This window comes from Myodes glareolus, chromosome 2, assembly GCF_982192425.1.
Source record: "Myodes glareolus chromosome 2, mMyoGla1.1, whole genome shotgun sequence".
Lineage (NCBI taxonomy): Eukaryota > Metazoa > Chordata > Mammalia > Rodentia > Cricetidae > Myodes > Myodes glareolus.
Genome location: NC_142027.1, coordinates 112,579,719 through 112,602,777, shown reverse-complemented (window position 1 = coordinate 112,602,777; position 23,059 = coordinate 112,579,719). Strand labels below are relative to the sequence as shown.

General features: G+C 45.7%; 1 long non-coding RNA gene across 1 annotated transcript in view; it reads right to left on the bottom strand.

Moving 5' to 3' along the window:
• Positions 1-18,574, bottom strand: part of LOC125400198 (uncharacterized) — a 34,412-nt gene extending 15,838 nt beyond the window's left edge. Inside the window, exon 1 of the long non-coding RNA XR_007231894.3 lies at positions 18,263-18,574. This is a non-coding gene — a long non-coding RNA (uncharacterized LOC125400198). The remainder of the gene's footprint in view (positions 1-18,262) is intronic.
• Between the last annotated feature and the right edge of the window lie 4,485 nt (positions 18,575-23,059).

Sequence of the window (23,059 nt, the reverse complement as noted above, 5' to 3'; positions counted from 1 at the left end):
CACTCAGTGTGACAGTCAGTTGACTTCCTGCTGCCCTCTGGCCAAGATGTAGACAGCACCATGTCTGCCTGCACACCACCATGCTCCCTGTCATGATGATAATGGACCCAACCTCTAAAACTGTAAGCCACCAGCTCAATGAAATGTTTTCTTTGTGAGAGTTGCCATGGTCATGGTGTCTCTTCATAGCAATAACAAAAGCCTAACTAAGACATCTTAGAGTCCCAATCTGGCATTGAGGGCCCACAAGATTTTTGATAGCTGTGAGTCTTCAGCCCGAAAGAAGTCGGTTCTGACATCAACAGAAGAATGAGCAGGAGCAGTAACAGGACAGAGTAAGGCATCCGTGAGAGTGAAGTCAATCAGGTGAGAAAACCAAGCACTTTCTTCTTCAATCTCCTTTACTAGAACACCACAAGGTGCTCCCCACATTTAGGATGGGCCTTCCTATTTCAAATAAAATCCCTAACAGGAGTGCCCAACAGTGAACCTTATAGATGGTTCTAGGTCCACTCATGTTGACAGCCATGATTAGCGACTACGCTCTATAATCTGCTTGGAACTGATTTGAGGATCTTGTACAAGGTGTGAATCAAGATTCATTTTCATTAGAATATTTGGTTGACCCAGTTATCAGAAGCAACAGGTTTACTACTGTGCCCTTCGTTCCCTTATAGCAACAAGTGGAATAAAACCAATGAATGTTTGTGATAGTTGGGGTACCTGATTTTAAAATTTTCCCAGAGTTGGATTTCGTGCTCTTGGTGAAAGAAATACAGTGACTCTTTGGATGTAAGGCAAAACCACAATGGGATGCAGACTTCTGAAATGCAAGAAGCAGGAAGATCTTCGAAGGTGCATGTGGAATGAACAGTTATGTCATGGCCTGCTCTTTGATTCTTAGAAGATAAATGGAAACATGATCTCCTTTCCCAGGAGAGAAAGATGACAGCTTGGAAAACAACAGATCTTGCCTCAAATCACCACCAACCTTGTATGAGGGCAGAGCCATCATGAGTCACAGGGAAGATAAGCTCCCAGAGGTTGCCATGTTTTCTGCACAGAAGACCACGCCTCCATCCCTCTCCCCTCCCCCCCCCCGCCCTGTTCTCTTCCCTTTACCAGGCTCACTTGGGAAGACGGTGCCCATTAATTACTAGTTGCAAACTAGTAAATTGAAGTTAATTATCTGGACAGATCTCATTGCAATTCCAACAAGGCTGAAGTTAAATAAAGCCACCCCTTTAAAGTTCATAGAGCCTGTCAAGATATTCCTTACAGGTATTTGGACAGCTCTAGCTCAGATCATGTGCGTGGTGGAGAGAGTGGTTGTTCTATGACATCTCAGTTCAGGCTCCAGTAACCACCTACCACCCCACCCACCACCCAGCAACCCCAGGGTGCCAAGAAGAATGGCTCTGATCCGTGTTGTGTGCCTTCTGGTGGGTTCTGCCCCATTTGCCTCCCCTTAAAAAGAACCTCACTGGACTGGGGAGATGGCTCAGTCAGTAAAGTGCCTGCCACATCAGCAAGAAGACTTAAGTCCAATGGGCAGAGACCACATAAAATGCTGGGCAGATGGCAGGCATTTTAATCCCAACACTGAAGAGGCAGTGGCTAGGGCTCAGTGACCAGACTGCCTAGAGAAACTGACAATTTCCGGGAGAATGAGAGACCCTTATCTCAAAAGAAAGAAAAGAAAAAAGGAGACAGGGGCTAAGAACAGCCCCCCAAATTATCCTCTGGTGCCCACGTGGGAGTGTAGCAGTTTCCTTCAAATTGAAACTTTCCCTCCAGGAGCAGGGTTGGGGGCGGGGATGTGGACTCATGAGACTCAGAAAGCAAACAAGCTTCAGGAATCTGAGAAGGCTGAAACTGGCAAGGTTCTTAAGGGTCCCTCCCCAAAGGTGTGGAAGCACCGAGCAACTGCTGGGAGGGTCTCCTCTGGCCAGTCAAGATGCCAAAAGGAGATCCTCTGGCCGGTAGAGCAAGTTGTGCAGAGAGCTCCAGGGTTGTAGCTTTCTTGAGTCATTGCTCCTGGTGAGGCAGCTCTGCTTGAGACATACCTGCTCCTGCAGTAACCACTCACACATACTCTTGTTCGTAACCCCAGGAAACTCGCTGGCTCGCCAAGCTGTAGTTTGGTAGAATCATTACTTTAGACTGCAGTGGGTTCCCTATTGGGGGGGTGAGTAAGTCTCTCTCTCTCTCTCTCTCTGTCTCTCTCTCTCTGTCGCTCCCTCCCTCCTCTCTCTCTCCCTCCCTCCCTCCCTCCTTCCTTCCTTCTCTCTCTCTCTCTCCCTCCCCCTATCTCTCTCTCTCTCTGTCTCTCTGTCTCTTCTCTCTCTCACTCTCTCTACCTTTCTCTCTCTCTGTCTCTCTCTAGTGTTCCCTCTCTCTGTCTTTCTGTCTCTCTGTCTCTGTCTCTGTCTCTGTCTCTCTCTCTCTCTCGTGTGTGTGTGTGTGTGTGTGTGCGCGCGCACGCGCGTGTGTGCATGCACGCGTGCACATGCTGTGTCTCCCCAGGAAACGTCTCCCACACATGTGGACACACATGCACATAAAACGACAAACATGCACTAAAAAAAGTTTTTAAAGAAGAAAAGCACCATCTGGGAGTAAAATAGGATCATGAAATTCAATAAGCGTCAGAGAGGAACTCAAGAGAGGGAAGAAGCAAACCCCTCAAGAAGCTGCTTGTGGTTCATGAGACATCAGAACCTGGATTTACAAGTCCCCTCAGGGCTGTGAAGATAATTGGAGTGAAGCAAATCCAGTATCAGAGTACGGGTAAGACTGAAAAGAAGAAGCTGAACTGAGAGCAAGTGCAAGAGAAGCTCCTGCATGTTCTTCAGTCCCTGGGGAGGGTGACTGTGATTGGTCGAGAGACCTACGTAGGCTAGTGGGTCCTCTTTTCCTACCACCACTGAAATTCCCTGTGTTGCTCTTCTGTTAGTCTGTAATGCACCAGCAGGGAGCACAAGCCCTTCGGAGCTAATGGTCTACAAAGGATGTTATCAAACTTGGGGTTACATCACCAGTGACAGCCTAAGAAGCCAGGTTCAGCCACCTGTCCTTGGGAAGTCCATTAAGACAGCCTAATTGATAGCAAAAAGCTAAGAGGGAGCTGGGCAGTGGTGGCGCACGCCTTTAATCCCAGCACTCAGGAGGCAGAGGCAAGTGGATCTCTGGGAGTTCAAGACCAGCTTGGTCTACAGAGCAAGTTCCAAAGTAGCCAAGAGTACACATGGGAACCCTATCTCAACACCCCCTAAAAGTGGGGTGGAGGGGCATTTAGTAAATGTGGCCATGTTGGAAAAAGGGAAAAAGAGATCCAAGGATATTCTCAAGTCCATGTTCAGCATCCTCAAGTGTGGTTAAAGTCTCAATAGAGGGCCAGGGAAACGCACGTCTAAGCAGTCTTGATGAGAGTGTGGCCCTGCCCACCACTGACCCATCATTGTCTGAACTCCAGGCTCTCCAAGACGGTACGACGGTCAGAACTGTGAGGAATCTCCTGGGAGACAAGTGTCCCCTCTGACGGATTCCAAGGTTTCAGAGAATTTCTCTTCTCCCATCATGAAAGCAACTTCTAGTCCTTGGAATCCATAGCTTCGGTAGTCTAATATTCAGATTAAGAGGCGTGTGTGTGTGTGTGTGTGTGTGTGTGTGTGTGTGTGTGTTCCCCACAGATGAGGAGGAGACATCAGATCCCTTCCATCTGGAGTCACAGGTGCTTGTCTGCGAGTACCGGAATCTGAGCTCTGGCCATCTGGCCCTCTGGTAGAGACATAGGCCCTCTCAACCACTGAGCCATCTCTCCAGCCTCAAACATCTCTTTAGAACATATTCGCGTCTGCCAGGCTGGTTCCAGGGAGGCAAACTCAGCACACGTGGAAGAGCGGACACTGATGACTAAGCAGGGAGCTGGGGATGCTCTGAAAAATCAGCCCACCACGGTTGGAAAGGCGACAGAGAGGAAGCGGAAGCGCCCTGTGAACTGAAAATGGGATTTTACAAGGTGATAAAGAGCGGTGTGAGTGGAAGGGAAAGGAAAAGAGCGGCAAAGATGTGGGCAGAGCATCTCAGGAAGGCGTGCCAGGGATGGACAGCTGCGCCGGGGCTGAGGCACACCCGGTAGCACGGGGGAGTCGGGGCTGCAAGTCCCAGGTGGCCAGAGAACGAGATAAAGTCAAATCCAGATGTGTGGGCCCCCCCCTCCGCCCTGTCAAGGTCCTTCCAGGACAGCAGGAGAGACAGCAGCTGATCAACAGCAGGGCAGAATGGAGGGTGAAGGGGGGCAAGGAGAAGTCTGGACAGAACAGGGGCAGAGATGAGGTCCCAGATCACAGGTTACCGGGTTGCTTTAGGGCACAGTGGGGTCACGTACTGATGAATTTACTGACTTCATGCCCCAAGCCTGCACTGCTATTCCTGGTAGAGTCAGATTTTTCTTGTGGGCTGCCAGTTCACAAACAAATAATGACATAGATTTATTATTGATATGAAAGTTTGGTCTTTAGCTTAGGCTTTTTTCTAACTAGCTCTGATCACTTAAATTAACCCGTATTTTTATTAACCTACATTCTACCGTGTGGTTTTTACCTCTATCCCATTCTGTGTGTCTGACTTGTTCTGACCCCTACACACATACACACACACACACACACACACACACACAATCACATTCATCTTTTATGGCCTCACTCTGCCCAGAAATCTGGCCTATACCTCCTGCCTAGCTATTGGCCATCCAGCTCTTTAATAAACCAATCGCAGCAATATATCTTCACACATTGTACAAATACCCACAAGAGCCCAGCGCTACTGAGGCAGACGTGCTGCTGTCTCTTGGTCCCACAGGTGGCCTGGAGCTGAGGTAAATACAGAGGGAGGCAGCTGTTTGCTTCACCTCTCCCTCAGCTCGCTGCTGCTACTCAAGGTAGCTTCAGCTGACTCTCAAAACTCTGGCAGCTGGCTACCCAGCAACCTGACTTCCCATTCCAGAGCCTACCACATGCACACACAGACACACTCGCATATATATGCACGCTTATGCATGAGCACGTACACTCAACAACACGTATCTAGTCATCTGTACATACATGAATACAAACATACCCATAAGCACATAAACATGCACACTCACTCATGCACATAGATACACACTCATTTATGCACATAGGCACACAGATATACATGTGAACACACGCACACTCTTCTGTGCACAAGCATGGGCTGCTGTGTGGCACTAAGCCTGAGGACATGTGAGCATAGGTCTAGTAACCTCAGATAGGTCATTGACAGACCAAAAAACCCTACAGGTCCAGCTCAGCAAAACAGTGGGTTTTTACTGGGGTTACTTACAGGAGTACGGGTTCAGAGTTCCTTACAGGAGCAGGAACAACTCAAAGGCAGTTGTATCCCTGAAGGCCTACCCCAGCATAGGTGATGCCTTTGAAAGCTAGAAGCCTGTGCATGACTTGTGCACAGCTCGGTGGGTGTGTCTTCAAGGCAACTCAGCTGGTATCTCTCCTCAATAGTACCAAGGGCTTATGTAACCTTGGGGAGACAGAGACATTGTACATCTGGTTAGTCTCAGGGACTTCCTGAGACTTTTTAAGTTGTTACTTCTTGAGTCTTAACAAGCCTCCTTTAGCACTTCCGGGGTCTGAGTTCCGGAGCAACTGAGAAAATTGCTACATAGCGTGCATATGTATGTATATATACATATATATATATGTATGTATATATAATATATATATATTACTTAGTCACACATGCATATGCATGCACTTACACAACCAGAGCACAAACACATGTACACATGTGCATGCATGCAATGCATACATACATAGACATATACACTCACCCATGAGCACATATCCAGGTATACACATGCATGCATATTCACCCATGCACACATGTAAAATTTACCCCTGTGCACATACACGTGCACACCCATGTGGACTCTCACCCATGCACACACACATATGCACATTCACTGTGCATTTCTGCATACATATATACACTCACACATGCACACATCCACACTTTCCCACACACACTCATCGCACATTATTTGCATGCACACATCCACATTCTCATGCACCCACACACATGCAGGATTCTGAGAGACAGCCAGCGCTGAAAGAAAAACTGGCTGATGTGGGGGGGGGGGACAGCTGGAAGGAGCCAGGTGGGAAAGGCAGCTGGGAGCACTGCAGGGGTCCAGAGAGCTCATGGGGAGAAGCCCGGAGTCCATGATTAAGCTAGTAGGACTTGCCAAAGGCAGGCTCCCTTTGTTGCTGTCACCCATCATGACCCCCTGGCACAGGACTGAATTCCCCGAATTAATACATTCTTGTTCTGACAGCCACCCACATGCCTGCCACCCCACCGGCCTCTGCCTCCCAGAACTGACAAGTTCCATAATGCCAGAGTATCAAGAGCCTGCTGCAAAGCCAAGAGCAATTTCGCAGCCTGGCTTCGTGGGTCCTTGATGCTTCCATTCAGAATCCTCCTAAATTAAAAACACGGCGTCATTCAGTGCGTGCAGCCTGCTTCATCCCGCTCCTGACAACTGCAATCAACCTGAGTGACCCAGGAGCCCCCATGAACAGTAGCTGTCTGTCTATCAGCCGGTTTCAGTGCCCGGCTTACAGTCTGTGGGGTGTAGGACTAGCTCAGTGCCTACTCTTCTTGTTGAGATATATATACATATACATATATACATATACATACACACACACACACACACACACACACACACACACACACACACATATGACTCCAAACCAAGTAATTGCTGTAGTTTGAATGCACCATTTACAGACTGAATCAGATAGTCCCTCATAGGCTTGTGCTTTCAGTCTTTGCAACACTATCAGTGATACCATCTGGACAGGGAGGGTGCACCAGAGAGGCTGTATAGGGGAGGCTGTGTAGCCTTGGGAGACAGGGCTGTGAAGCGGGGAAGGAGACACTTCTGAAGGTTAGAACCGAGCCACTGTCTCCTGCCTTGCTTTCCCTGCGTTCTGGTCCACTAAGATGTGAATAGCCTCTGCCACACACTCCTGCCCCCACGATCTGAGCTACCCTGCTAAGCCTTCCCTGCTATGATGAAACCGTAAGCCTTTTCTCCGTAAGACATGTTTTCACCGCCTAACAAAGTGACTCGCAGCCTTCCCACCCTAAAAGTTCACATGTTAGGAACTTTGCCCCCAAGGTCATCTGTGACAGGCATTTGGAGGTGGTATATTTAGAAGGACCTGGGGTTGAATGTGAAACCTCCCAGACAGGCTCCCATGTCTGAACGCTTGGACCCCATCTGGTGGTATCCTTTAGGGTGGTGGTTTATGAAACATTCAAAACGTGGAGCCTTGATGGAGGACGTATGTCACTGGTGGTGGGCTTTGAGACTCTCCACTGTGGCCCCACTTCCTGTCTATTCATTGCTTCCTAACTTCAAATGCTATGCCAGTGGCCAGGCTCCTGCTCTTGCTTGCCATGCCTTCCCCACCATGATGGGGACTCCCCCTTTCGAGTCATAAGCTAAAGTCCTCCCCCTCTACAGGTATTTTTCCCCCAGGGTGTTGTATCACAGTGACCAGAAAGTAACTTATACACAGGGCTATTAGAATTAGTAAAGGGTTAAGATTGGGTCTTCATAATGATGTTAATGGGTCTTTAAGGAAGTCAGAGCTAGCTCATTAGCTCTGTCACCATGTGACATACAGCAGCAGGTTTTAAAGTGACAAGATCATCCTCTCAAGCTGACTTTGAACTTCTACAAGCTTCTTCACTTTGCATCTTAACCTACCTGTGATTCCCTACTGCAGCAACCGGATGTAAAAATTGTCTATTAAAGAGTCAGACGGAGCGGGACCTCATCTCATCTGTGCCGTTCTCTGCCTGTGTGTCCTTCAGAATAAATATCTCCTCTGCACCTCTGCTTTCTCGTCTGTCATACAGGGATGGCAGGATGGTGCAATAATAACACGTAGTGCTCGCTAGAGAAGACTTCTTCTCTGAGGTGGAGAGATAATGCTATTAGTAAGGTGCCTGCCGTGCAAGCAAGAGGATCTTCCCCAATTGGGTGGGGTGGTAAGTGCTTGTAATCCTGGTGCTGGGAAGATGGAGACAGGCAGATAGATCCCTGGGGTTGCTAACATGCCATTCAGTAAGCCCCACTGATCTTCTTGACTCTGCCTCCCACAAATGCTGGAGCTGCAGGTATAGGGAGCCATTCCCAGCTGCTTACATGGGTGCTAGACACTCAAATTTAGGTCCTTGTTCTTTCTGGTCACGAGTATTACCCAGTGTCATGACATCTCCCTGATCTCATTTAAACCCAGAAGTGTGCCTCAATCTCTTGGTGACTCAAAATCTAGCTCAGTTGACAATAAGAAAAAATAACCATTGGCAGCCCTGTTTATTCCAATTGTGTCTAATAGGCTACACACTCATTGTGCTATTGACTTGCCCAGTTTGTCACAGCTAGAAACTGGTAGGCTATGAACTCAGGTCTGCTAGATTCAGTAGAGCGTACCCATTCTACTGTAGCAACATCTCTCTTTCTCCCAGAATAACAGATGAGTATTCAAAGGGCTGGATGAGGGGCTGGGGTGTGTTTCAGTGGCAGAACACTAACTTAGGACCTCTCAGAGAGGGGCTAAGTACCTACTTCAAAGGAAGAACACTTGCCTATAATCCCGCAGCAAGTGTCTGGGGAGTGGCTCAGTAGTACAGCACCTGCCTAGAATCCCCCAGTGAGGAGCTAGGGTACAAATCAATTCTAGAGGTCCTGCCTAGAGTCCCCGAGTGAGGGGCTGAGGATGTGGCTCAGTGGTAGAGCACCTGCCTAGAATCCCCCAGTGAGGGGCTGGGGTGTGGCTCAGTGGTAGAGCACCTGACTAGAATCCCCCAGTGAGGGGCTGGGGTGTGGCTCAGTGGTACAGCAGTTGCCTGGAATCCCCCAGTGAGTATCTGGCAGTGTGGTCCTCTGGGAGAGCACCTACCTAGCTTGGGCAAAGCATAGTGCTAATTCCCAACACTAAGAACAAAGCAAACCAAAATGGATGACTACTCATAAAGGGTATTTAAAATAAAATAATCCAGGACAAGGTGACTGTCCCCATGAGGACCAAACATATTACATAACTACCGTTTCTAATTCCAGTTGGACGTCCTGTTGGAATTTGGTGGCCGTGTCTTTAGTCTGTAAGTGTGACTTCCCTTTAAGAATCCGTGCCCTTTCCAGCAAGTCTACACCGATGTCTTTGACCTTCCCTTGCTGGTTAATTAGAGCCTTGGAGGGGAAGCAGAGAAACACGTGTTCCAACAGAAGGGGAGTTTTCAAAAATAAATGCTCCTTAGGACCACTTGACTGAAAAATTTCATTAATTCATTAATTAAGATCTACAGCGTGAGACTCCCAGGGACAGAACAAACACCATCTGTACGGCAGAGGCGCCAAATTTTTCTTTTAGCCTCTAAGACCCAGTAATGAGCACATGTTCTGAATTGTCTCCCCCAAATTAACCGCTTCATGGGCAAAGAGCGGTACTGGCAACCCAGCTAGGTGTGAGCCAGGGTCCATAAAGAGGCAACTGTAATCTCTAAGGAGTGCTTCTTTAGATTTAGGCACGGGGGTGGGAAGCGTGTTATAGCTCAATATACACAGCTTCTATCCAAGAATTAGGCCATAGATGTTGCCGACACGCAGGTTGAGTCCAAATGAATTTGCTCTTCTGTGCCGAAAGCTGGTGGTGGGATCAAATAACTGTTCAAGTTGTTTGCAAATGTGAGATTCTACTTATTGCCCTCTAAAAAAAGTGAGTCTCAGATGTTGGAGAGATGGCTCAATGATCAAGAGCTGATCGATGATCATGAAAGCCATAAAGTCTGATTTGCATCCACCCAGAGTCCTCCTCTGAGAGCCTCTAACACACAGAGGCATGGACACTCCATCACATGCACATGTGCTGCACACAGGCACACACAGAGTTGAGCGCAGCCACACACACCTGCGATACTAACACTGAGGGCACAGATAACCAGCATTTCTCAGGCCTTTTAGCAGTCAGTCTGGCAGAATTGGCCAGTTCCTGGTTCAGTGAGAGACCTATCTGGAAAAATAAGGTGGAAGACATTGCATGAATCCTAATTGGTCTTAATAAAAATCCAGAGTCAGATATTAGGGGTTGAAAGCTGAAAGCTCAGAGAAGCAGAGCAGCCAGCCACTAGTTCTTACCTCTTCTGAATCCTCAGATCAAAGGGACGATCCTGTCTCCGCAAATCCTCAGATTGAACTCTCAGACTGAATACTGTCTCTATGAAACCTCAAATTGAATCCTGAGCTCCTGTCTCCTCCCACTTTATAGTCCTCTTTCCACCTTGCCATATCACTTTCTGTCACCACCTCCCTCGTGCTGGGATTAAAGGTGTGAGCCACCACTACTTGACTGTTTCTCTTTTAGACAGATCCAATCTTATGTAGCCCAGGATTGCCTTGAACTCACAGAGATCCATCTGCCTCTGTCTCCAGAGTGCTGGGATTAAAGGTGTGTGCCACCATTGCCTGGCCTCTATGACTAACTAACGTGGCTGGCTCCGCACTCTGATCTCAGACGAGCTTCATTTGTTACAGCACAAAGAAAATGCCACCACATTTCCCCTATTTTGCAAGGGGAAGACATTTGTAGGTTGATTTCTCCAGGTGATGTCTTCAGCAACAAGGTCTTACTCCCAAGATCGATGAGTGACTGAAAGCAATGACACTAGCCTGGATTGTTTGAGGCATCTCTGGGACCTCCCGACCAAGTCACAACAGCCGCAGTTACCTACACAAGACCTATGCATGATCAAGTCAGTCAGCTTTCTAACGCGGGCAGGGGAGGAGTTCATCCCTAAGGAGCCTTGGGCAAGCGTGGGTTGAAGGGGGAGGAAAGATCAGGTTTCTTCAGCATTGCCACCCACAGTATTTTGCTCCTGCCCTAGTGGATGACCCTGAGCCGCAAGCACACAGGGACCACTAATTGTACTCAGTGGGTTGAAGGAAGAAGAGGAGAAGGAAGAGGAGGAAAAAGAAATGAAGTTGGGAAGAACATGTGAAAGAAGTTGGAGGGGGATTGGATATGACCTAAATATATTCATGCCAGAAATTACCAAAGATTATATAATTTAAAATAGAGAGCAGTCAAGACCCATCCAGCCTCTACATGCACATAGACACACACGATCATGTACTCAAAGTCAACACATAAATAATAAATAAGATGTGACACTCGTACCCACAAATCACTGCCGCGACTTAACCGAAGTAAACATGTGATCTCTGCTACCAAGCCTCCTCAGTGGCCACAGCAACAAGTAGCACAGACCGATCATCTCTAGTAGTCATAGCCATGAACGGGTACCAAATGCCGAGGGATGACTTTCCCAAGGGATGCAGAGTCCCGCCATTACAAAAAGCTGAAGTAGCTCCCCCTCTCTGCCTAAAATCCCCAGCTTTGTTAGGGGCCCAAATGCAAGCCCCAGGGAGGCATTTCAAGAGCAAACTGTGACTGATGACACTATTTTGGGGGTCCTCAGTTGCTCTGCCTGTTCGGGTGACCATGAAGTATCAGGCGAGAAACCTCCCCTGGCACCTTACAAAATGTTTGGATTAATCAAATTTTCAGGCCAGCTCTTGTGTGGGGAGGATGTTACCAGGAGGGGTGGTGGAGCATTTTCCAGTTATCTGCCTTACCATAGAGGGCAGCTTGATTGCTTTTCTAGCAATTACAAACATTGGATCAGACAAGTGTTACATTGGTATGTTTAATTGGTTAAAAAAGAACTACTCTAATTAGATTTTTTAATAGCTGGCTTCTGACTGCGGAGACAACAAAGATGATTGATTTTTTTTTCCACATAAAGTCTTTGGAGGGGAAAATATCTCTCAGATTTGTTTAGAAGCTTTCTCTCTCTCCCTCTCTCTGAAGCCCCTCCGGTTAACATTTGGGCTCCGGCAAGCCTCTCGTGCATAGAGTGTGTTTCAAATATTAATGGCCATCTAAATCTGTGTTCTCTCTCAGCTCAACCTTTTGCGCTCAAAATTCATGAGTGTGTATTGATTTAGGCAGCCTTCCCAAGACCCTTGTACCACTGGGCTCTTTTGTTCCATGTTAATTCGCCCCGGCTTATCAATTATTCACTCGCTAAGTGAAAGCAATATAAATCTAGGATCCTGAACAACAAAAAAAAAAAGAAAAGAAAAATTGTTCTTTTTATTTCCTGGTAACACAATGGCAACCAAGCCCGGGTGACCTAGCCAAAGCAAGGCTTGATTTAGTGACAATACATCTGGGTCTTTCTTTTTTCTTTTGTTGAAGGTGCAAATGGGAGAGGGAAAATGTAAACCAAAATTAGCAAGCACACACCTGCTGAAGCCAGTGCTCTCCACATACACCGAGGGAAAGGAAATAAAACGGAAATCGTGATGCAAAACCAGGCACAGGGGCCTGCACCAGCAGTCTCAGCACTAGAAAGCCAAAAGCAAGAGGAAGGAGAGTGTAAAGGATAGCCTGGGCTATGCAGCAAGACCCTGCCTCAAAAAATAATGGTAATGATAATAATAATAGTAATGATAAGAATAGTAATAATAATAATAATGAAAATGTCAGAGATCATAAATTGTAAGTTTCTTCTTTCTTTTTTTAGTGTATTTTAATAGTTCAAAATAAAGGATTTGTTTCTGTAATGTAGTGGTCACCATGCTTACCTAACAGTAATGGGTTTGATTGTGACTTTTTAATACATGTGTATAATGTTAGAGGGCCCTCTCCTGTTTGGGCCCTGGCTTCCATTTCCCCCCACCATCCCTAATAGTCCCCTTTCATTTCTTCTTAAAAATCTAGATTCTATGTTTGAGAGGAGAAAACACACAATATTTTCCTTTCAGGGCCTGATTTATCTTGCTTGACCCAAGGATCTTCAATTCCATTGTTTTCCTTCAAACAACAGCTATGTTCTTCTATGCGGTTGTATAATATTCTACCATGTACCAACTGGGGATCAAGCAGTCAAATATTGAGCCTATGGGTGGTGGTTGGGATGAGAATGGCCCCAATAGGCTCAATATTTGACTGCTTGATCGCCAGTTGGTGGAACTATTTGGGAAGGGTTAGGAAGGGTGACCTTGTTGGAGGAGGTGTGTCACCAGGGGCGGGCTCTGATGTCTCCAATGGTCATGCCATTCTTAGTTAGTTCTCTCTGCTTTGTTCTTGTTGAAGAGGTGAGCTCTAAGCTACTGCTGCAGCACCATGCCTGCCTGCTACGTTCCCTACCACAATGGCCATAGCCTCTGGCTCTCTGGAACCATAAGCCCCAAATTAAATGATTTCTTTCATAAGTTGCCTTGGTCACAGTGTCGTAGAGTCTTTGTTTCATCTTTTCCTATGTCTCTGTTTCCCTCATATGACCTCAGGCCATGTTGATAATACCAGTCAAGGCACCATGGGTGTAAGATCCATTTATGACACTAGACAACTTAGCTAAATAGATACACATTTTGTGATGAAGAAGCTGAGCTATAGAGGCTGGGGAGATGACTCTGTCAATAGAGTGCTTGCCTTGCAATTATGAGGACGTGAGTTCAAGTCCCTGCACTGGGAAAAAGGAAGAGGTGGAGAAGGAAGAGGTGGAGGAGGAAGGAGGCTGAGTGGATTGCTTGCAATACTACCAGTGGGGAGACAGACACAGACAGATCTCTGGGGCTCCTGGACCAGCCAGCCTAGCTTGCTTGGCAAGTTCCAGGCCAGTGAGAGACTCTATTTCAGAAACAACAAAGTCAGACCTGGAGAAATGGCAGTGGCTAAGAATATGTACTGATTATGCAAAAGACCCAAGTTATGTTCCCAACACCCACATCAGGTGGCTCACAACTGCTTATAAATTCAGTTCCAGGGGATCCAAAGACCCCTGAACTCACATGTGCACACACACACATGCATGTCATCCTGACAATGTGTGTACTCATATGGACACAATTAAAATACACACAAAAAAAAGAAAGAAAGAAAGAAAGAAAGAAAGAAAGAAAGAAAGAAAGAAAGAAAGAAAGAAAGAAAGTCTCTGCTAGGCTGTTTACAGCATGTCTTAGAATTCCAAGATTTCTGGCTAATTAACTTTCAGTTAATCAGATAATTCAATTAACCATAGCACCCTCTTCCCCCCAAGCAATTGGTTAATTGAAGTTTCAGGGGTAGAAAGCATTCCAGAGCATCCTCCAGTAACTGAATAGACCAGAATGAGTGCAGGACGGGAATCCATAAGACACGAACCACATAAGCTTTGTGTGTGTGGAAGCTGAGTTCGTCTATGAATGAAGATGAGTATGTATGTACCTGAGTGTTCGTGAGCCTGTGGGAGTGTGTAAGAGTGAAGGTTGTTAGAGTGAATGTGGCTGTGTGTGTGTGTGAGTGCTAATGTGTGTGCCTGTCAGTGTTTGAGAGTACGTGTATGAATGGTGTGTGTGTGTGTATGCTTGAGGGTGTGTCTGTAAAGCTGTGAGGGTGTGAAGGTATGTATTGTGTGCTTGAGTGTGTGTGCATTTGTACGCACGTGTTCACAAGTGTGAATCTGTAGCTATCCACGAGTGCACGAATGTATTCGGGAGAGAGAGTGTATGTGTGTGCTCCCTAGCATCAACCACCAGCCTGGCACAGTTGTCTGGGAGAGTCTGGATTAGATGGAATTTTTGTCAACTTGACACATACTGGAGTTTGGGAAAAGGAACAATTGAGAATTATGCCTTTATAATATTTTCAAAATCAGATCTTCAGGAAATTTTATTGATGATTGATTTGGGAGGGCCCAGCTCACTAGGGACACCAGCACCTGGGGCAGATGGTTCTGGAATATTTAAGAAACCAGGCTGAGAAAGCCAGAAAGAGTAAGCCAGTAAGCAGTGTTTCTCCATGGTCTCTGCTTCAGTTCCTGCCTCCAGGTTTCTGCCTTGAATTCCTGCCCTGAGTTCCCTCAATGATGGTGTGTGCCCCCGCTCCAAAAAAAATCCTTTCCTCCCCAAGTTTCTTTTGGTCACAGCATTTTATCACAACAACAGAAATCCAAACTAAGACAGAGTTTCCACGGAAGGATTGTCCAGACCTCATATTCCTGTGGTCATGTCTGTCAGAGATGGTTTGGATTGAGACCATGGAAGGGCCCTGCCTACTGTGGATCCTGCTCTGTATGAGAAAAATTAGCTAAACAGAATCCAGTTAGACAGCTAACGAGTGGCATTCCTTCTTGGTTCCTGCCTTCTCTTTCAGGCCTTGAGTTCTGCCCTGACTTCCCTTAGTGATGGATGATGACCAAGAAGTAGCAGTCAGACTTGCCCCTTGCTGCCCCAAGTTGCTTTCCGTCAGAATGTTCTTTCTATCAGGCAACAAAAAAGCAAGCGTGTGAGGCTTCTGAGTCTTTGTGTTTGACATCCTGAGTTCCATTAAGGGTGAGGGTTTATTTACAGGAGCATGAGCAGTTTCCCACTGTCTATACCACTAAAGCAAATGCCTCTCCCTCCCGCAGCGACCAGGGAGGGGGTCTCACGATTGACTGCTCCTGTTGTGTAGGTCCTGTGGAGGCAGGCACAGCTTCCGGGAGACCAAGAGTGTGACGACCAGGTCATGCCCAGAACATAGTAAGTATCCCACTGCATCCCACCCTTCCCAGATGTCCCGTCACCTCAGGGCCAGACAGATGGTTTAGTGGTTAAGAGTATGTACCACTCTTGCAGAGGACCAGAGTTTGATTCCCAACATCCACATCAGGGGACTCAAAACTGCCCGTAACCCCAGTTCTATGGGATTCAATGCCTCTGGCCTCCATGGCCACCTATACTCATATGAGTACACCCACGCACAGACACACACAAATGAATAAGAATACATCTTTACACAATTAATTGAATTTACAAAGGTCCCATCACTTTAGTGCTGCTACAGTGGAGACCAAACTTCCTCCACGTAACTCTTGGATGGGACAAACTACATCATTTCAAAGTTTTGTTACCTTCCACCCACATCAGAGCTCGGCTCCCCACTGCCACCCTCCTCTGTTAAGCCATGTTGTGGTAGGCTCAGATTGAACTATTATTATACCACAATCCGTGTGGTAGCACGGATTGAACACCTGCTTCAGACTCACATGGGACTGGTTCTATGGGTCCCATATCAACCCTTATTGTGAGGGTGCTATTGATGACTCAGTACCTCCCGGGGTGCTTCCAAAGCACCATGTGAATACGACAGCAGTCAGTGTTAATAACCCACTACAAGCCTGCCCCCACCCCACCCCCAAAAACCGCTGATTTCTAAAGGCAGATAAAGAGATTCTAATTGCAATCATCACTTGCAATCTTCTCCGAGGAACGGTTCCCGCATCAATATTTAGCAGAAAAATTCTGTTTTATTTCACTCCCCTCCCCCTAAATTATTTACAGGAAAACATCAAAATGCGTGATAGCTCTAACTTGAGCTTTTCTTAGAAAAAAGAAAGAAAACTCCGAACAAGGCTGAGAAGACAGACAGCTGTTGACAATGAACTCGCCGTGCAAGCATAAAGACCTCAGTGTGACCCCCCAGAATCCATGTTAAAAATAAGCTTGAGTTTGTAATCCAATACTGAGAAGGCAGACAAGAAAATTCCGGACCCCACTGGCCAGTCAGCCTAGCCTTACTCAGCTAGTTCCAGGCCTGGGAGAGACCCTGTCTCAGAAAAACATGGTGGGTGACCCCGAGGCTGGACACCCAAGGTTGTCTTCTGGCCTCCACATTCACATGCAAAAACACACAAAGGCATGCACACATGTGCACATACAGGCGAATGAAAAAGAAAAGGGGGGAGAGGAAAAGGAAAGGAAGGGAAGGGAAGAGAAGGGAAGAAGAAGGGGGAAATCCCCTAAAGGCGGAGTTACAGACAGTTGTGAGCCATGAGATTTGGGTCCTGGGAACTGTGGCTCTCATGGCCACTGAACCAGTTTTTCCAGCCTCCCAAATATACTTAACAGTAAGAAGTCACAACATTTGGTTAGGACAATATAACGACCAAAACAACTGATATCACTGAGTCACACAAAATAAGCACCAGGCTGGCACAGGACCTACTGTTATGATTTTGGACAAACCAGCACACGGCTGGCACTTCTGGGTTCCAGGGCCATACATGTGTGGACAAGCCCTCAGGCAGAAGTGCCTAGTGTCCCCCGGGGCCCTAAAAGGGTCCTGAGTGATCCACGTGCAGCATGCTTGTATTACCTACGTATGACACAGCTGCATGAGCCCTTGCGCGCATGCGTGAGTTCTGTCGTCTGCTTATGAGGTAACCACGTCATCTCCCTGTGCGCATGTGCAACGCAACCTTTAAAAGCTGGCCATGCCATTTTGCACTCTCACGCTGCACACCGATTTCACCAGACCTGTACACGTCTCCTCTAATAAACTCCTTAGCGGGTTGGTTGCGTGTTTCATGCTTCCTTTTTACCTACTTATGGGGCTGGAGAGATAAGTGCATGATTAAGAGGGCTTGCTGTTCATTCATGAGGAAAAAAGTTCAGATCCCAGCAACCATGTACCAAGCCAAGTGTAATAGTCTATCAGCAGAAGATGACCATGGCCAATCGGAGCCAAGGGGCACCACAAAGTCAAACCATGAAACAGAGCTCATGTGGGAGGTTTATCGATACGGCCTCTCAGTGAGAGCAGAAGGAAAGAGAAAGGGTTTGCTGAAATTTCAGAAAGGGACATAGCGCATGCGCATAGGGAGTGATCTGCTTAGTGGCTGGAGCAGCTACAGTATCCCATCTTGGCTGCTACTGTCGAACTGCTAGGTCACCAAGAATAGGCCAGTGTAAATACCTGAATGCTAACACTAAGTGTCCGTAAAATAAACATAACTCAGACTCTGAGGAATCTGATGCCTTCTTGCCTCCATACGCACACACACACAAACCTGTGCATACATGCGCAAACACACATACACTAATTAATTATTTAATTTTTAAAGGGGGAGCTGGAGCAAAGAAGACTCTTGCAGAGAAACTAAGTTTTATTTCCAGCACTCAAGTCAAGGGGCTCCCAACCTTCAGTAATCCCAGTTCATGGGGATCCAGTGGATACTTGTGCCCACATGGTTGCCCGCGCATTATACCTAACTAAAAATATAGACATAAATACGTTTTGAAAAGATGAGTTTGGTTTATAGAACTTTCCTTACTTACCAAGTGTGATGGATTGAATAGCAATGGCCCCCATAAACTCACAGATTGGAATGCTTGGTCGTTAGGGAGTGGCACCACTTGCCAGGAAGTGTGGTCTTGTTGGAGGTGTCACTGGCGGTGGGATTTGGGGTTTGCTCAAGCCAGACTCAGTGTGTCTCTCTTACTGAGGCCTAGAAATAGAGATGTAGAACTAAAAATTCCCTTTCCAGCATCGTGTCGTCCTGCCTGCCACTATACTTCCGGCCACGACAATAATGGGCTAAGCCTCTGAAACTATAGACTGTCCCCAACTAAATGTGTTTCTTTCCAGAGTTGCCGTGGTCATAGTGTCTCTTCACAACAAAAGAACACTGACTAAGACAGTAAGCATTCCATTTTAGAACTTCAGGACCCTTAAACACCTCGTGAAGTAGGGTTGGTTTCTTTGTTATGGTTCTTTGATTTTTTTTTCTTTTTTGGTTGTTCTTTCATTTCAGACAATAACCTTTAACAGAATTAATTAAAGGCACATTTTTAAAGTCCCCCTGCAATTTCTCTTTTATATTATGGTTATAAAATACACCAGACTAACCTTTCCTGGTTTTGTAATTACTGGTTTGTGAAATTCCAATTATTTTCCCCTTTATGAGCAATCACCTTTAAATAAAGTTTCCCTGGTGTTTGTTCTGTGGCTTTTGGTTTGATAATGAAAATTATAAACTACGGCAGTCCACAATCCCAGGCCATAAAATCTATGTCATATAATGTTGTGTATAATTACACACTGCCTCAAATGGCTCATCTATCTATTGTCAGCTGCCATTGTGATTCTCTCCTACGCGTCTGTTTTCTCCAGTAGTCAAGGGCAGGGACCTGCAATCAGTACTTGTTCCACGTACCCTAGTGCCAGATATTTCTGCAGCTGATAGGATAAGATCTTTTTGAGACCAGAAAACACCATGTAATTGCTTTTACTGTTACCTTGACACAACCTAGAATCACCTGGGGCTTGTCTACATTGGGTTAGCCTATGGACATGGGAGGGGTTTCTTAATTGTTAATTGATATAGGAAGACCCAGCCTGTTGTGGGCAGCACAATTCCCTAGGCTAATCTTGAACCTTGGCGGGAGGAGAAATCTAGAAAGCAAGCATTTATTCTTGGATTCATCCTCTCTGTTCTTGACTGTGGCCGTAATGGTTTAAATTGCTGCCTTGACTTCCCTACCATACGGGGATTGTAACTAAAATAAACTTCTTTCTTCCAAAGTTGGCTTTGTCAGATACCGGTCACAGAAAGAAATAAAACTATGACAGGCCCCATTCACACATTATTTTATTTTATTTCACTATTTATTTATTTTAAAAAGAAAAAATCTTTTTTTTATTTATATACCAATCCCAGTTTGCACTCCCTCCCCCCATCCTACCCAAAATCCACTCCTCAGAGAGAATAAGGCACATTGCTTTGGAGAAGGTTCAAGTCCCTCCCTACTGTATCTAGGCTGAGCAAGGTATCCATCCCAAGAGAATAACTTCCAAAAAGCCAGTAGGGATAAACCCTGGTGCCACTCAGTCTGCCCCAGTCATACAACTGTCACCCACATTCAAAAGAACTAATTTGGACCTATGCTGGTTCCTTCCCTGTCTGGCTGGAGTTGGTGAACTCCCATTAGCTCAGGCAAACTGTTTTAGTGGGTGTACCCATCATGATCTGGATCTCTTTGCTCATATTCTCACTCCTCCCACTCTTCAACTGGACTTTGGGAGTTCAGCCCAGTGCTCTGATGCTAATCTCTGCCTCTGTTTCCATCAGTTGCTGGATGAAAGTTCTATGGTGAGATATTCATCAATCTGACTACAGGGCAAGGCCAGTTCGGGCCCACTCTCCTCCGAATTCCTGGGAATTTCTCTAGTGCCAGGTTTCTTGCTAGCCCCATAATAGCTCCCTCAATCAAAATATCTCTTTCCTTGCTCTCATCTCTATCCTTCCTCCATCTAGACCATCCTGTTCCCTCAAGTTCTCCTCCCCCGTCCCCTTCTCTCCCACACATCTTTTCTATGCATCATAATTTATTGGATATCTTATTTTGGTGTTCGGGTACCTGTGTGTATTATGTAAGTGGGTACAGGTATGTGTGGGTGCGGGTGTAAAGGCAGGGGTACAAGTCTGTGGAAGTCAGAGGACAACTTCAGCTGTTATTCCTCTTTTTTAATCTTTTTCTGTTTGATATAGAGACTAGACATGTAGTCCAAGCTGACTCTGAATTCACAATCCTCCTGCCTCCAACTCCCAAGTGCTATATCATATTAGTATACCATAACCCCGAGCCTGGATGTCTTCCTTTAAACTTAATCTGGAGAAAATGGTCCTAAATGTTTAAAATCCTCACTTTGGAAGTGCAAAGACCAATGAGGATTAGTGTCTTCTTCTTTACACTATTTTGTGCTTTCAAAATTCTCTCCAAATAATGGCCCAACAATTTCTTGATAATCTGGTCATAATTTATAATTGAGGCCCCCGAGAAGACAGACAGATAATAGGTGGGTGGGTGAATAAATAGATGATAGATAGATAGATAGATAGATAGATAGATAGATAGATAGATAGATGATAGACAGACAGACAGATAGATGATAGACAGACAGACAGATAGATGATAGACAGACGGACAGATGATAGATAGATAGATAGATAGATAGATAGATAGATAGATAGATAGATAGATAGATGATAGACAGATAGATAGATGACAGACAGACAGACAGACAGATAGATGATAGACAGATAGACGGACAGATGATAGATAGATAGATAGATAGATAGATAGATAGATAGATAGATAGATAGATAGATAAAAAGATAAAAAGATACAAAGATACAAAAGTACACAGGTTGATACATAGATAACAGAACTGTACACACACAAACCCACTCATCTTGGCTCCAGATCTCTAGTAAATCTTGACTAATACAGTCAGTGTCAAGATGAAAACTGCATTTGACCTTCAAGCTGCCAAAGCTACAACAATATGGCAGCATCTTTGGCTAAAGTCATGCGTATATATCTGAAATAATGGGGTAGCACAGGTTACCTCAAACAACAAGATGAGATTTACCAGTTCATCTCAGTGAAAGTGAATGAGACGTTCAATCATAAAAGATCACTGAAAATACACTTGCAAAACATGCCATAGCTCATATATTTATGTATGTGGGTGTATATGTGCTTGTGTATGTGCATATGCTGTGTATATGTGTATATGTATTTTTATGTGTATATATGTGTGTGCATATTTTCCTGTGTATATATGTAAGTATACATGTATGATGAGCCTAGGGATGTGTCTGAGCATGTGTACATGTATATGTGTATAAATGTACATGTATGTGTGCATGTATGTGCATGTGTGTTTGTGTGTGTATGTATATATGAGCATATGTGTATATGTAATGAATATATGAGTACATGTGTATGTATATGCATCCATCCATTGGATACAGGCTATCTACTTGAAGTTCTCCAAATGTCCTGCTTTATTGACTTGAAGCGAAGCAAGACACTTAAAAGCAACTGAAGCTCAGAATCCTTCCAGATTTGTATAATCATCCCCAAATTTTACAGTTGCTGCCTGCACTTAATTTGACAGCAGTTGTTAAGCAATTTGCCTTTATTAAGTCTTTCCCAAGCATTCGACTTAATTTTCATAGAAATGACAACTCTATTACTTTCATCCTCAATTCCATCAGTACTGCAATATTTACCTAATTCTATAATTGCCATAAGAAATATATTTGCATGAACAGGTTTGGGGACAAGAATAATTGACTCTCGCTAAGCGTGCAGTTTTCCTGATTGGAACAGCTGTGAACATTAGAGGGCTGAAGGCATTGGTCAGCCGGTTTCACGGAAGGAAGGAACACTAGCTAGCAGAGCAAGTTGGTGTGCTGAGGTCAGAACAGAGCAGTGCATGCTCGTGACTGCTTCATGATGGGGTCCAGGTGAGGGAGTGCTTTGTGAGTTTCGGAGAATTCTGTGGTGGTCGTGTTCCCAACATGACATCATAAACGTAGACTTGGAGCTGGGGAGATGGCTCTGTTGGTAATGTTGCCGTGGAAGTATGTCCCATGCAAGCGTGAGGACCTGAGTTCAATCCCTGAAGCTTACAAAAAGAAAGAAAGGAAGGACGGAAGGAAGGAAGGAAGGAAGGAAGGAAGGAAGGAAGGAAGGAGAAGGAAAAGAAAGGGAGAGGGGAGGAATGTAAGGAGGGAGGGAGGGAGAGAGGAAGGGAAGGAGGAAATATTGGTCACGGTCATGCACGCCTTTAATCTTAACCCTTAGGAGTCAGTCAGAGGCAGAAATCTATGCATTCAAGACCAGCATAGTCTACATAGTGAATTCCAGATCTCCAAAAACAGACTCGGTGTGATAGAGACAAGATATGTGCTTTTAAGTCCAGAACAGAGGAGGTGGAGACAAAATGATCCTGAGACTGGCTGGCCAGTCAGGCTATCTGAATAGGCAAGCTCCAGGCCAGGGAGAGATTCTGTCTCAAAACTCAGGGTGAACAGCATCTGAGGAATGATAGCAGAGGCTAGCCTCTCACCTTCACACAAACACACGTACACACAAATGCATGCTGACATGCACACACCACACATACACACACACACACACACACACACACACACACACACTATGCACATGCACACAAAACTAAGGGAAAGGAAAGTTCCAGCAAAGATCACAACAAGTTGGTTTAGTGGGCTCCCTGAGTGCCTACTGGTGAGCTATAAGATGGAAACAATAACAGTAATA